Here is a 13,496-nt window from a genome sequence, read left to right as displayed (position 1 = left end):
ACCTCGCTGCGTATTGGTCCTCCGATCCTTCTCTCCTCTCCTCGTCCGAGGAGGAGGAAGAGCTAGAGCACCGTTACAGGAGGAGAAAGAGAGACTACCAGGGTTGAGAATAATGATTGAAGGAGAAAGAGAAACTACCAGGGTTGAGAATAATGATTGAAGGAGAAAGAGAGACTACCAGGGTTGAGAATAATGAGTGAAGGAGAAAGAGAGACTACCAGGGTTGAGAATAATGAGTGAAGGAGAAAGAGAGACTACCAGGGTTGAGAATAATGAGTGAAGGAGAAAGAGAGACTACCAGGGTTGAGAATAATGAGTGAAGGAGACAGAGAGACTACCAGGGTTAAGAATAATGAGTGGAGGAGAAAGAGAGACTACCAGGGTTGAGAATAATGAGTGAAGGAGAAAGAGAGACTACCAGGGTTAAGAATAATGAGTGGAGGAGAAAGAGAGACTACCAGGGTTGAGAATAATGAGTGAAGGAGAAAGAGAGACTACCAGGGTTGAGAATAATGAGTGAAGGAGAAAGAGAGACTACCAGGGTTGAGAATAATGAGTGAAGGAGACAGAGAGACTACCTGGGTTGACAATAATGAGTGGAGGAGAAAGAGAGACTACCAGGGTTGAGAATAATGAGTGAAGGAGAAAGAGAAACTACCAGGGTTGAGAATAATGAGTGAAGGAGACAGAGAGACTACCAGGGTTGACAATAATGAGTGGAGGAGAAAGAGAGACTACCAGGGTTGAGAATAATGAGTGAAGGAGAAAGAGAAACTACCAGGGTTGAGAATAATGAGTGGAGGAGAAAGAGAGACTACCAGGGTTGAGAATAATGAGTGGAGGAGAAAGAGAGACTACCAGGGTTGAGAATAATGAGTGAAGGAGACAGAGAGACTACCTGGGTTGAGAATAATGAGTGGAGGAGAAAGAGAGACTACCAGGGTTGAGAATAATGAGTGGAGGAGAAAGAGAGACTACCAGGGTTGAGAATAATGAGTGGAGGAGAAAGAGAGATACCTCGTTTTATTTCTTCAGAGTTCAGTTCCACTACATTAGACGTTTAGCCTGAGAATGAGTCATCCACAGACCTAACTGGAACTATGTTCAGTGGATGACATGCTGTGTCTTTCATAACGTTTCTCATGACTTTAGTCTGATGGAAAAAGATCTGCGATAGAGCTGACAAATGAAAAATTGAAGGAAACATGGGAAAGAGGGGGGTGAATATAGAGAGGGAGGGGTGAATATAGAGAGGGAGGGGTGAAAGAGAGAAATGGAAAGGAAAAGAAGACAAGTGTGTGTGTGTTTCTCTCTCCTCTCTGGTGTTGCTGAGTGACAGGGTAAATCTCTCAGTCACGGTTATTGTCATGTAGTGTGGGCTCAGCCGCTCTCCATCTGGTTTAGATAGTGTGTGTGTGTGTGTGTGTGTATGTTTATGTGTGTGTGTATGCTGCTGGCTTCATCCCAAGACCACCATAAATCAAGAGCAATGTCCTTACTATATCACACAACATAAAGGTTTTGATAGCATATCATATGGCATTTCTGTTCACCTTGTTGATTGAGGTGGACAAACATTTTCAGCATGATTGCGTTCAGTTTGGTTTATCCTTAATGACCAGTCTCCAGACTAGACACATCTCTAGACAGCGTTAGCTACATCTTTCAGAATTGAATTGAATCATTCATTTATTTAACCAGGTAAATAAATGAGGAATACATTCTTCCTTGCTTCGTTGTGTAATGACCCGACCACGAAGCAGTAAGAGGGGGGAGGCTGGGTGTACGCGGTTACTATAGCAACACTAAAGAGTCACACAATATACTACTCATGTGAGCGGCGAAAACATCTCGAGCTGGTTTCTCAATTCTACAAGTCCCATTGATACACAAACAACGTCCAACCCCTTCCTTACTGTAACAATACCGTAGTTACAATAACAGGTAATTATCATTCCTTTCTTTATTAGGATGCCCATTAGGTGTAACGAAAATAGCAGCTACTCTTCCTGGGGTCCACACAGAACGTGACATAATACAGAACATTAATAGACCAGAACAGTTCAAGGACAGAACTACATACATTTAAAAACAGCACACATAGTCTACATATCAATGCATACACACAATATCTAGGTCAAATGGGGGAGTTGTGCTGTGAGGTGTTGCTTTATCTGTTTTTTTAAAACCAGGTTTGCTGTTCATTTAAGCAATATGAGTTCTATGCAATAATGGCTCTATATAATGTTGTACACTTTCTTGAATTTGTTTCTTGAATTTGGGGACTGTGAAAAGACGTCTGGTGGCATGTCTGGTGGGGTGTGTGTCAGAGCTGTGTGTAAATTGACTATGCAAACTATTTGGAATTTTCAAAACATGAATGTTTCTTATAAAAAGAAGAAGTGATGTAGTCAGTCTCTCCTCAACTCTTAGCCAAGAGAGACTGGCATGCATAGTATTTATATCAGCCCTCTGATTACAATGAAGAGCAAGACGTGCCGCTCTGTTCTGGGCCAGCTGCAGTTTAACTAGGTCTTTCTTTGCAGCACTCGACCACGACTGGACAACAATCAGGATAAGATAAAACTAGAGCCTGCAGGACTTGCAGTGTGGTGTCAAAAAAGCAGAGAATCTCTTTATTACGGGCAGACCTCTCTCCATCTTTACAACCATTGAATCTATATGTTTTGACCATGACAGTTTACAATCTAAAGGAACACCAAGTCTAGAATTTACTTTATACTTTGCACTCGGACTTTATGACATTTGACCCACATCGCATCTCAATACATGACCCTTGAACTTCTATGAAATCACATTATACTAAAACATGCAGATGAAACATCAAATAATCTGGTGTGTGGGCAGTTTCATAAAACATCATAATCTGTCATATAAAGCGTTTTAATCTACTGTATCATAATCCATTTAATCCAGACATCAGGCTCAGCCAGTAGCAGGCAGGCAGTCAGTCAGTTCAGTCAGTCAGCCGGTGGCAGTCAATCAGTCAGTTTGATAGTCAGTCAGTCAGTAGTTGACAGTAGTGTTATCAGTCAGACAGTCAGTCAGTCAATCAGTAGCTGACAGTAGTGTTAACAATGAGTCAGTCAGTAGTTGACAGTAGTGTTGCCTGTCTTGTGTGATCTGTGATTTCTAGACATCAATAACCCTTGCTGTGTCTTCTGACTCTTTACCTCATGAGGTCACACTGTAATACAAATCACATTTGGTAAAACATGATGATGAAGCAGCAAATCTGCTGTGTGGGCAGCAGTTCATAATCCATGATAATCTACTGCATCACATCACCAGGCTACAAACTCTTCCGGTGGCAGGCAGTCAGTCACTCCGACAGTATTTGACAGTAGAGTTGCCAGTCAGTGCGTGGTTGTGTGATTTATAGAGAATCAATGGCCCATGCAGTCTCTGTCTGTCGGTGGGTTCTGGTGATCAGTCAGAGTAACAGAGGAGAAAGCTGTGATAACAACTGATGAGAAAAAAGGCCAAATGGCAGTGTGTGTGTGTGTATGACTAAATCAAAAGTTCTCCCATGTCACCCCGCTCCTCCGCACACTCCACACTGGCTTCCAGTCGAAGATCACATCCACTACAACCATGGTACTTTCCTACGTAGCTGCAAGAGGAACTGCCCCTCCCTACCTTCAGGCTATGCGCAAACCCTACACCCCAACCCGAGCACTCCGTTCTGCCACCTCTGGTCTCTTGGCTCTCCCACCCCTACGGGAGGGCAGCTCCCGCTCAGCCCTGTCAAAGCTCTTCTCTGTCCTGGCAATGGTGGAACCATCTTCCCCCTGAAGCTAGGACAGCAGAATCCCTGTCCATCTTCAGAGAACATCTGAAACCCTACCTCTTCAACGAGTATCTTTGGAAGGTTAACAGAAGCCTGATGCTGGTGGCAGGAAAAAGAGTGACCGACTGTTTGATATCTCGACCCATCCTCGGCGCCATGTTGCTCTGCGCTTGCTGTCCAGGAGAACACAGACAACACTGTGGAAGCCCGGCTCTTCTGAAGACTCAACTGATCCAGGATCGCCAGAGTTCTAACTATCACTGTTGTGGCTGAACCAACAAAGGAGTCAGTGACTTTTCCCAGGTCATATCCATAGACTTGCGCTCCATGTCGACGATGAAGTCAAGAACAAAGTGGACGCGGCGGAGCTCCCTTATGTGAAGATGCTGAACAGAGTCCTGCCCCAGGACACCAGGATTCTCGACTGGTCACCTGCTGCGGAGAGATTCAGTGCGTGCTGCGACTGTCAGTCCAGAACCTACCGGTACTACTTCCCATGCTCTGGATGTAGTGTTGATGGCAGCGGCTGCCAAACGCTATGAGGGCACCCACGACTTCCGCAACCTGTGCAAGGAGTGCTGCAGTTCCAGAGGACCATCCTGTCTGCCACGGTCCAGTCTGTCCATCAAGCTCACCCTACCATGCCCACTGCCACAGACCCATAAGACCTATCATATTTGAGATCAAAGGACTGGCCGTTCTCTATCACCAGGTGCAGTGCATGATGGCTGTGCTGCTGCTGATTGGCCAGAAGCTGGAGGCTCCAGAGATAGTGGATCAAGTCCTGGATGTGGAGAAGAATCCCAGGAAACCCATGTACAGCATGGTGGTGGACTTTCCCTTGGTACTGTTCCACTGCCATTTTGAGGTGTTGAGCTGGCGCAGAGAGGCTGAGGAGGTGAACCACTCCCTTGCCACCCTGCAGCAACACTGGACCCAGATAGCAGTCAAGACCAGGTCTCCCCCCTTACTATAACTGAGATATGTGGTTGTGCCACCTAGCTATTTTAAGATTTAAGTCGCTCTGGATAAGAGCGTCTGCTAAATGACTAAAATGTAAAAATGTAAATGTAATGGAAAGTCAATGGAACACGTAGCTAAAATATCACGGCTTAGTTCCATCTGTCTTAGCCTGGAACGCACTGTGATGCTCTCACAGCCTCTCTCTTTTAAACCTGCCTTTGAAAGAGGATGAGAGTGAAACCTATTGTCTATTCTGTGAAAGAGAATGTAACCCACTGGGCATACCACATCATTTCAATGTGGAGAATTGGGTAATATTTGGTAGATACGTATCAATAAGATTCCAACCTATTTTCGCCCACTCAAAATGACAGCCAAACGTTTGTTGAATGCCCAATGTGTCATCACTATGCTTTCAACCATCTAAAAGCCCAACCAAATTCTAATGGAAAATCAATGTCGGATGTTTTGGTTTAGTTGTCACCTAGATGTGTTATCACTGCGCTTTCAACCATTTAAAAGCACACTAAATTTCAAATGGGAATACAATGTCAGATATTTTGTTTATCTATACAACAACTTAATATTCTTTTTTATATTCTTTTTTTATGTGTTATCACTGTGCTTGATCTAATAGCACAACCAAATGACCTGGATTGCAGTTAGTTGAGATTGCATTAAAGTACATGGTGCAAGTGATCAATGCAGTAAAGCCTTACATTAGGCTATTTACTGTCTTACAAAAGTAATATAGAATTCTGTTTGGTTGACAACGCAACCAAATATCAACATTTAAAGGAGAAGTATCTGCTGCTTGGATAGTTCCATCTGAGCCACTGGCTTAATCCTGTTCTTTAACTTTTATTTTTGGTTGAGATGGAAACGTGAATCCAACATATAATTTGTTAACTTGTCGACAAGGTAATAGGCTATTTACCGTACTGCAAAAGTGATATTGAATTGTGTTTGATTGTCAACACAAACAAATATCAAGTGTTGAAGGAGATCTTCTGCTTGGTTAGCTCCATCTGTGCCACTGAGTCTGGCTTTAGTTCCAGTTTGTCTACAAATGAAGAATTTATCTGTTGGTGTCACGTCTTCATTTCAACCCAAAATGTATGTTAAAGAATAGGAAAAAATCAAATCAAATTTTAAATGCACTTTAAATACAGTTTGATTTGATTTAATCCTGTTCTTTAACTTTTTGTGGTTGAGATGGAGACGTGAATCCAACATATTTATAATTAACTTGTAGATTCTATTTGAAATTAACCAGAGCTTGAAACCCTAGGCCTTTATGTATTGCCTATTTTTAGTTGAATCCTGGGCTGAATTTATAGAATAGCTGTTGATGACTTCCCAAATGTTATATAGGCCTAAATAGCATCATTGATGTTAAGTATGGTTACATTTAATTTGCTCTGTTGAACCTACCCTTTGGAATGACTTCGATAGCAAGTGAATCTTTTAAAACCTATTAAGGATCGGACCCTTTTTCCAATTTTCGCCTAAAATGACATACCCAAATCTAACTGCCTTTAGCTCAGGACCTGAAGCAAGGATATGCATATTCCTAATACCATTTGAAAGGCAACACTTTGAAGTTTGTGGAAATGTAAAATTAATGTTGGAGAATATAACACATTAGATCTGGTAAAAGATAATGCAATGTATTTTTTTGTACCATCATCTTTGAAATGCAAGAGAAAGGCCATAATGTATTATTCCAGCCCAGGCACAATTAAGATTTTGGCCACTAGATGGCTGCAGTGTATGTGCAAAGTTTTAGACTGATCCAATGAACCATTGCATTTATGTTCAAAATGTTGTATCAAGACTGCCCAAATGTGCCAAATTGGTTTATTAATAACTTTTCAAGTTCATAACTGTGCACTCTCCTCAAACAATAGCATGGCATTCTTTCACTGTAATAGCTACTGTAAATTGGACGGTGCAGTTAGATTAACAATAATTGAAGCTTTCTGCCAATGTCAGATATGTCTACATCCTGGGAAATGTTCTTGTTACTTACAACCTCATGCTAATCGCATTAGCATACGTTAGCTCAACCGTCCCGAGGGGAACCCACCAATCTTGTAGAGGCTTTAGGTGAAGATTTCACAACAATAATTCTCACGATAGCAGATTGGTCGTAGTCAGTGACAAATATAAAAAATAAGCTGGGCTTGGTTAAAACCCTGGATGTGAGACCAAAGGGATAGCTGCAGATCAATCAACTCTCCAGTAAGAGATGCTGTCCAGCCTATTGCATTCTTATAGTGGATATTACCTTGAAGATCTGACGTTGTTTCAAAGGTACACTATTAATACAAAAGTATGTGGACACCTCTTGAAATTAGTTGATTTGGCTATTTCAGCCATACCTGTTGCTGACAAGTGTATAAAATCAAGTACACAGCCATGCAAACTCCATAGACAAACATTGGCAGTAGAATGGCCTTACTGAAGAGCTCAGTGACTTTCAACGTGGCACCGTCATTGGATTCCACCTTTCCAACAAGTCAGTTCGTCAAATTTCTGCCCTGCTAGAGCTGCCCCGGTCAACTGTAAGTGCTGTTATTGTGAAGTAGAAACGTCTAGGAGCGATAACGGCTCAGCCGCGAAGTGATAGGCCACACAAGCTCACCGAACGGGACCGCCGAGTGCTGAAACGTGTGGTGCGTAAAAATCGTCTGTCAACTAGCAAGTTCCAAACTGCCTCTGGAAGCAACGTCAGCACAATAACTGTTCGTCGGGATCTTCATGAAATGGGTTTCCAAGGCCGAGCAGCCACACACAAGCCTAAGATCACCATGCGCAATGCCAAGCGTCGCCTGGAGTGGTGTAAAGCTCACCGTCATTGGACTCGGGAGCAGTGGAAACGCGTTCTCTGGAGTGATGAATCACGCTTCACCATCTGGCAGTCTAATCTGGGTTTGGCAGATGCCAGGAGAATGGTACCTGCCCAAATGCATAGTGCCAACTATAATGTTTGGTGGAGGAGGAATACAGCATACAATGACATTCTAGACGATTCTGTGCTTCCAACTTTGTGGCAACAGTTTGGGGAAGGCCCTTTCCTGTTTCAGCAAGACAATGCCCCCGTGCACAAAGCGAGGTCCATACAGAAATGGTTTGTTGAGATTGGTGTGGAAGAACTTGACTGGCCTGTACAGAGCCCTGACCTCAACCCATCAAACACCTTTATGATGAATTGAAAGGCCGACTGCGAGCTGGGCCTAATCGCCTAACCTCATTAATGGTCTTTTGACTGAATGTAAGCAAGTCCCCGCAGCAATGTTCCAACATCTAGTGGAAATCCTTCCTAGAGTAGTGGAGGCTGTTATAGCAGCAAAGGGGGATCAACTCTATATTAATGCCCATGATTTTGGAATGAGATGTTTGACGAGCAGGTGTCCACATGCTTTTGGTCATGTAGTGTACAAATGTAACATAGTTTGTCTGTGTTGAAAATTGGTTACAATGATGACATAATCCTGTGTTTGAAATTTTGAGGGAAACAGTTGAGTGAGATTTTACCCACAAAACAACGTAGTTGATGACTTTTTTCAAATCCAATGTATTTCCCTCGTAGATTCCAAATCACAATACGTTGACAAATTACATTTAAAAAACATTGCGAGAAACAGAGAGGGGGACTGACAGAACAAGAAAAAAAGTAAGGAAGAGGCATAAAAGGGGAGGAAAGAACCATAAAGAGAGTAAGGGGAGGATGACATGTAGAGGGAATGATAGCTGGTTAGAGGAGAGCTGCATGTTTCTCCAGATAGTAGAGCAACCAATCCTGTCGTTGTTTCCTACTGTACCCAATCTGGCGGCTGTCACCAGGTCAAAGGTCAAATCAGTGGTAATGACTCGTGTGAAGAGCGATTATCCCCCGTGCAGGCCCCTCACTGGCACACTGCCATTAGTCTCACATACGAGTGCACACACACACACACACACACACACACACACACACACACAGGATACCAACTGAGCGTATTGTGCTCTTTGTGTGGAGAACAGTGAATAAAGTAGAGAGAACAAGAGACGGAGTAAAAGAGAAAGGTGAGAGTGCACCACTTCTCCTCTTCTCACATCATTTCATTTCTGTCAATTGCAGAGCAGACAATATTTTATTTACTCCCCAATCATAGGAAGATACTGACATTGACACTTCTGATGCAAACACACACACCGACCCACCCACCCACACAATCCTTGGACGACAAACCAGCTTGTGTTTAAGTTCACTATGTTTTATGGTCTGGTTAATTGCTTTCTAAATAACTGCTCAACATGACTATATGACTATAGTTCCTATACCAAGGCCATGTCCACAGAGACAACACACAGAGGACAGCTATCATTACGTCAAGACAAACAGTGTGTGTGTGTGTGTGTGTGCGTGCATGTGTGTGTGTGCGTGCGTGCGTGCGTGCGTGTGTGTGTGACTTAATGGATGTCCATATATACTGTATGGGCAGCATGGTGATCTGTAGTTTCAGTAGTCCTACATCTTATGTAACCGCTATTAAAAGAAGATGAAACAGACTGGATGTCTGCCCATACTGCGTGTCTCAGGGAGGTTGGGATATGAAAAAACACATTTCAAATAGGACAAGCACCCACCAAAGTATTATTATAATTATTATATTGATGATTATTATCATTATTATAATGATAATTATTATTATTAAAGGGACTGCTAGTCCAGTATATCATAGTAGACTGTTCTAAAGGCTATGTGCAGTAATTCTCAACCCATCTATACGGGTATATCATCACAGTGGACAGTGTGTTTGTATGTGTGTGTGTGTGTGCCTCTGTATGTTTGTGTGAGTACATGTCTATACAGTAAGCATGAGTGTGTGCTGATGTAACGTTAACGTTAGTGTCGTCTTCTGCATGCTGAGTCACAGGGCAGACAGGACAGTCTGCAGACCTTTCTGATCGTTAGAATATTGATCGACCCGAGGCCATTTCCTGTCAGGTGACCTTTCCATGACACTCCGGGTTTCTTAATGTTTACCGCTGTCTGATGTGAAGCAGTGAAATCAGAGGTCACAGTCAAGCCACAATATGGAGTTTGTGTGTCAGTCAATCACTATTGTCTATTGACTTTCTCTGACACTTCCTCTGGATTTCTTAAAGGGGGACTGCAACATTTCCTGCTGTCTGGAGTCAAGAAACTGAGTCAGGGAAAGGGAGGGAGGAAGGGTCTACCCCTTTCTCTGAGTCAGAGAAAGGGGTAGAAAAACTGAGTCGGGAGGGAGGGAGGGAAACTGAGTGAAGGAAAAGGGAGGCCAGGCGGGAGGGAGAAGAAAGATAAGAAAAAATGGCAGTGAAAATCTGAGTGCTCCAACCTTCCCATCTAGACCAATTTAGTGAGAAACATTGTCTAGTCCTTTGAGGGCCTACGCTGCTCACAGCAGGGTGTTCTTTCACATCCACTGATAAAAGGGAAGGAAGACATGGACCGTGTCCCAAATGGCAACCTATTCCCTGTACAGTGCACTGCTTTTGACCAAGACCCATAGGATTTGGTCAAAAGTAGTGCACTATGTAGAGAATAGGATCCATTTGGGATGAACACATGTTGTCCCCTTTACACTATAAAATGAGGATGCCGACAGACAGACAGAGAAAAGTCTGGCTCTGCTAGATAGCTACAGTCAGACCTGGGTTCAAATACTATTTAAAATCAGTAAAATACTTTGATTGTTTGCCTGCCTGGAGTGCCAGATGGACAGGGTTTAAAGTATTGGGACTATTCAATCAAGCACAGATGAAGTATTTGAAATTATTTCAAATAGTATTTGAACCCAAATCTGGTAGCTACATCATCTAAGAGCATGTCTGTCTCTATCTGTCTATCTAGCTATTTCTCTGTCTGTTTGTCTGTCTAGCTACAGTAGCTAGCATGGCGACAAGACATGACAACTCTGGCCTGTAGGTCTGTCTGTCTATTTAAGATGACAGGGCCTGGAGCTGTCTGAGAGAGAGCGTAGCCTTCCAGGGGAGTTCTAGTTAGGAAACACATCAGTGAGTCTGACTACAACACATCTGGAGCCCAGGCTGTTAAACCAAAATATACTGACTGAGCTAGCCACGACGGAAGCTAGCAAATTGCTACCGCTAGCACACTTTAACAGCAATAGGATAGTCCACAACAGGGATATTAGGTCCATGTCACAGCTCTTTAAGCCTATACAATGAGCTAGTGACAATGCTAACAAAATGTTAATGCAAATGTTCCTCCACAAATGTAGAAAGGCCTATATATATTTTTCTCAAAGAGGAAAGGACTATCATGACCCTTTATAAAGGTGATATGCCTCTTTAAGACACTATTTTTGTCATGTTATTGTTATGCTTTTGAAACAATGGGTGGGCAACTGCGCTCTATTATAGTCTTTCATTCAAAATGATGTCAGTCACAGGCGCGGAGGTTTAAAACAAACAGAATAATGAAAAGGCTATGTTATGCCTTGTGGTCATACTGTAGGCCTGAGGCAGTCAGTTACCCCGTTTGAACTCTCCTATCATGATTTATGACAAAGTTATGTAGGCTATTCTAGAGGTGTCAAAGCGTGCCTTCAAGGCAGCCATAGTGACACAGCAGAATCAGAAGCAAATTGAGGCACTGAAGTATCTTTACTGTAATATCTATTGACTGAACTGAGGTAAATGTTTTCCCCCTTTTGAACAGTCCTATTATTATTGATGACAAGGTTAGGCTTTTTTAAGTGTAAAAAAGAAAATGTGTCTTCGAGGTAGAGTGACACAACAATCATCAGAAGCTTGGAGGGACAGTGCTATCTTGTGTACTGTGTATTGACTGAAAGCTATATTGAGCCTGGGAGGTGGTGCATTGAATCAGCTATAGCTTTTGTTAACAGACCCTTATGCAGGCAGGGGTTGCATCCCAAATGGCACCCTATTCCCTATAGTGCACTACTTTTGACTAGGGCCCATACAGTGGTAGTGCACTCTCTAGGGAATAGGGTGGCATTTGAGACGCACACAGGTTAAATGACCTGGAACTATTACCTCGTTAAAATATAATTGTATACGTTCCAAATGTCACCCTGTTCCCTATGTAGTGCACTATTTTTGGCCAGGGCCCATAGGGAATAGGGTGCTGTTTGGGACACAGAGCAGGCAGTGTCATACACACCGAGTCTAAAGGACATTTAATATCATTATTGATGATGCGTATGGTTAAGTGGTTGTCAAATCCTCCACCACGGAAAACCATGTTCTTTGAATAATACATTTATGTAAAATTCTGTACTGCTGTATATTAACACGAATACTTTTCTTATTATGACAATGATTGAATTATAATGCTTAGCCTTGGATCATGGACTCCTTTCCATCAACAAGCCACATACGCTACAGTCAGGGGTTTAAAGAACAAAAATAGGACAGCACTCCGGACAATACACTTAAATTAACATATTTTTATTGCCGAGGGTAAGAGCCTTTCCTCAGCGTGCATATGAGGCAACAGCAATCAATATCACCACAATTCGACAGGTATTCAGCACCTGATCTAAGTTTATATAAGGTGGAGTGGAGCACGTTGTTTATCTTTACAGTCAGTTGTTTACCATATCAATGTTGTGAAATACAGATGGATGAGAAGATTATTACTCAGCTATCATGATGAGAAACCAAGTAATTACCAGTACACTGAGTCACTAACGGTTTTGGGGGAGCTAGTGTGTACACCTGCTATCCAAAAACATCCAAAGTGATGTACTCCCTGTGCTCTGTTTCGACTACTGCCCACCTGCTAGTACAAAGGTAGGATATTAATTTGAGCCAGTTTGCTACAGCAGGAAAATAATCCTGCAGCAACAGGAAAGGTTAATTATTACGTGGATTATAATTAATGGTTGATACATTTTTCGTGAGGGGCAATCAAGTCTGTTAAACAAGTTAAACATTTCCTGCATTGCAGGAAAGTTCTCCAGTAACAGGGTGATCAAATTAAGATCCTACATCTGTAGCAGTCATATTCCAATAGCGCACAGAGAGAACTACACCAATCTTCTTTCACGTTAGCTAGTCTGCTAGTGTACGTAGCTTAACACAGAGGAGAGAAGGCTCTGTGCATAACCACAACATCAATAGCATTAATTGACTGGGGGCGTAGGGTTAACATAACAACATGGTGGCACACAACTGATATGACTGCAATGTAAATCTGGACTTCAACAACGTTGCAATGTAAATCTATAGAACACACACCTGATGAGGGGTTACATGCAAACACTCTTTCTTTCTCTTGTTCCCTCTTTCCTCTATACTAGCTTTCAAATGACATTCTATGAGGAAGACAGAAAAGAGAAGAGAGCGAGAAAGAGAGATCGAGAGAGAGAACAAATTTTGAGTATAGCTAAATTTTGAGTATAGCTAAAAATAAAAGAAGAAAGAGTGTAAGAAAAAGTAAAGACTAAAGAAAAGAGAGAGTGTGTTTAGAGTGCTGAGTTAACCCCAGTGGGCTGCTGTTAAATGTAGGCCCAGACTGTACCTCAGGCTCTGCCTTTCATTTTACACCCCACTCCTTCTTCCCCTCTCCTGTTCTGCACTCCTCTGCTTCGTTCTATCTCTCCTTCCGGGCACGGGCACAAAGCATCTTCCTTCTCTAATTGAGACAGCCTGAGAGAGTCGGCCAAGAACGAGCGGCTTGCAAACACACACACACACA

At 42.5% G+C, this 13,496-nt stretch overlaps 1 protein-coding gene and 1 pseudogene across 3 annotated transcripts in view; one reads left to right on the top strand and one right to left on the bottom strand.

Moving 5' to 3' along the window:
• The window catches only part of LOC139567839 (microtubule-associated serine/threonine-protein kinase 1-like), a 99,502-nt gene that overhangs the window by 54,392 nt on the left and 31,614 nt on the right, over window positions 1–13,496 (bottom strand). The window lies entirely within an intron of this gene.
• LOC139551820 (tRNA pseudouridine(38/39) synthase-like) lies at window positions 3,984–4,787 on the top strand (annotated as a pseudogene).

The sequence above is a fragment of the Salvelinus alpinus genome, chromosome 2, assembly GCF_045679555.1.
Source record: "Salvelinus alpinus chromosome 2, SLU_Salpinus.1, whole genome shotgun sequence".
In the NCBI taxonomy this organism is placed as follows: domain Eukaryota; kingdom Metazoa; phylum Chordata; class Actinopteri; order Salmoniformes; family Salmonidae; genus Salvelinus; species Salvelinus alpinus.
Note: the sequence above shows the minus strand (reverse complement) of the source record. Positions and strands in the feature narration are given on the sequence as shown.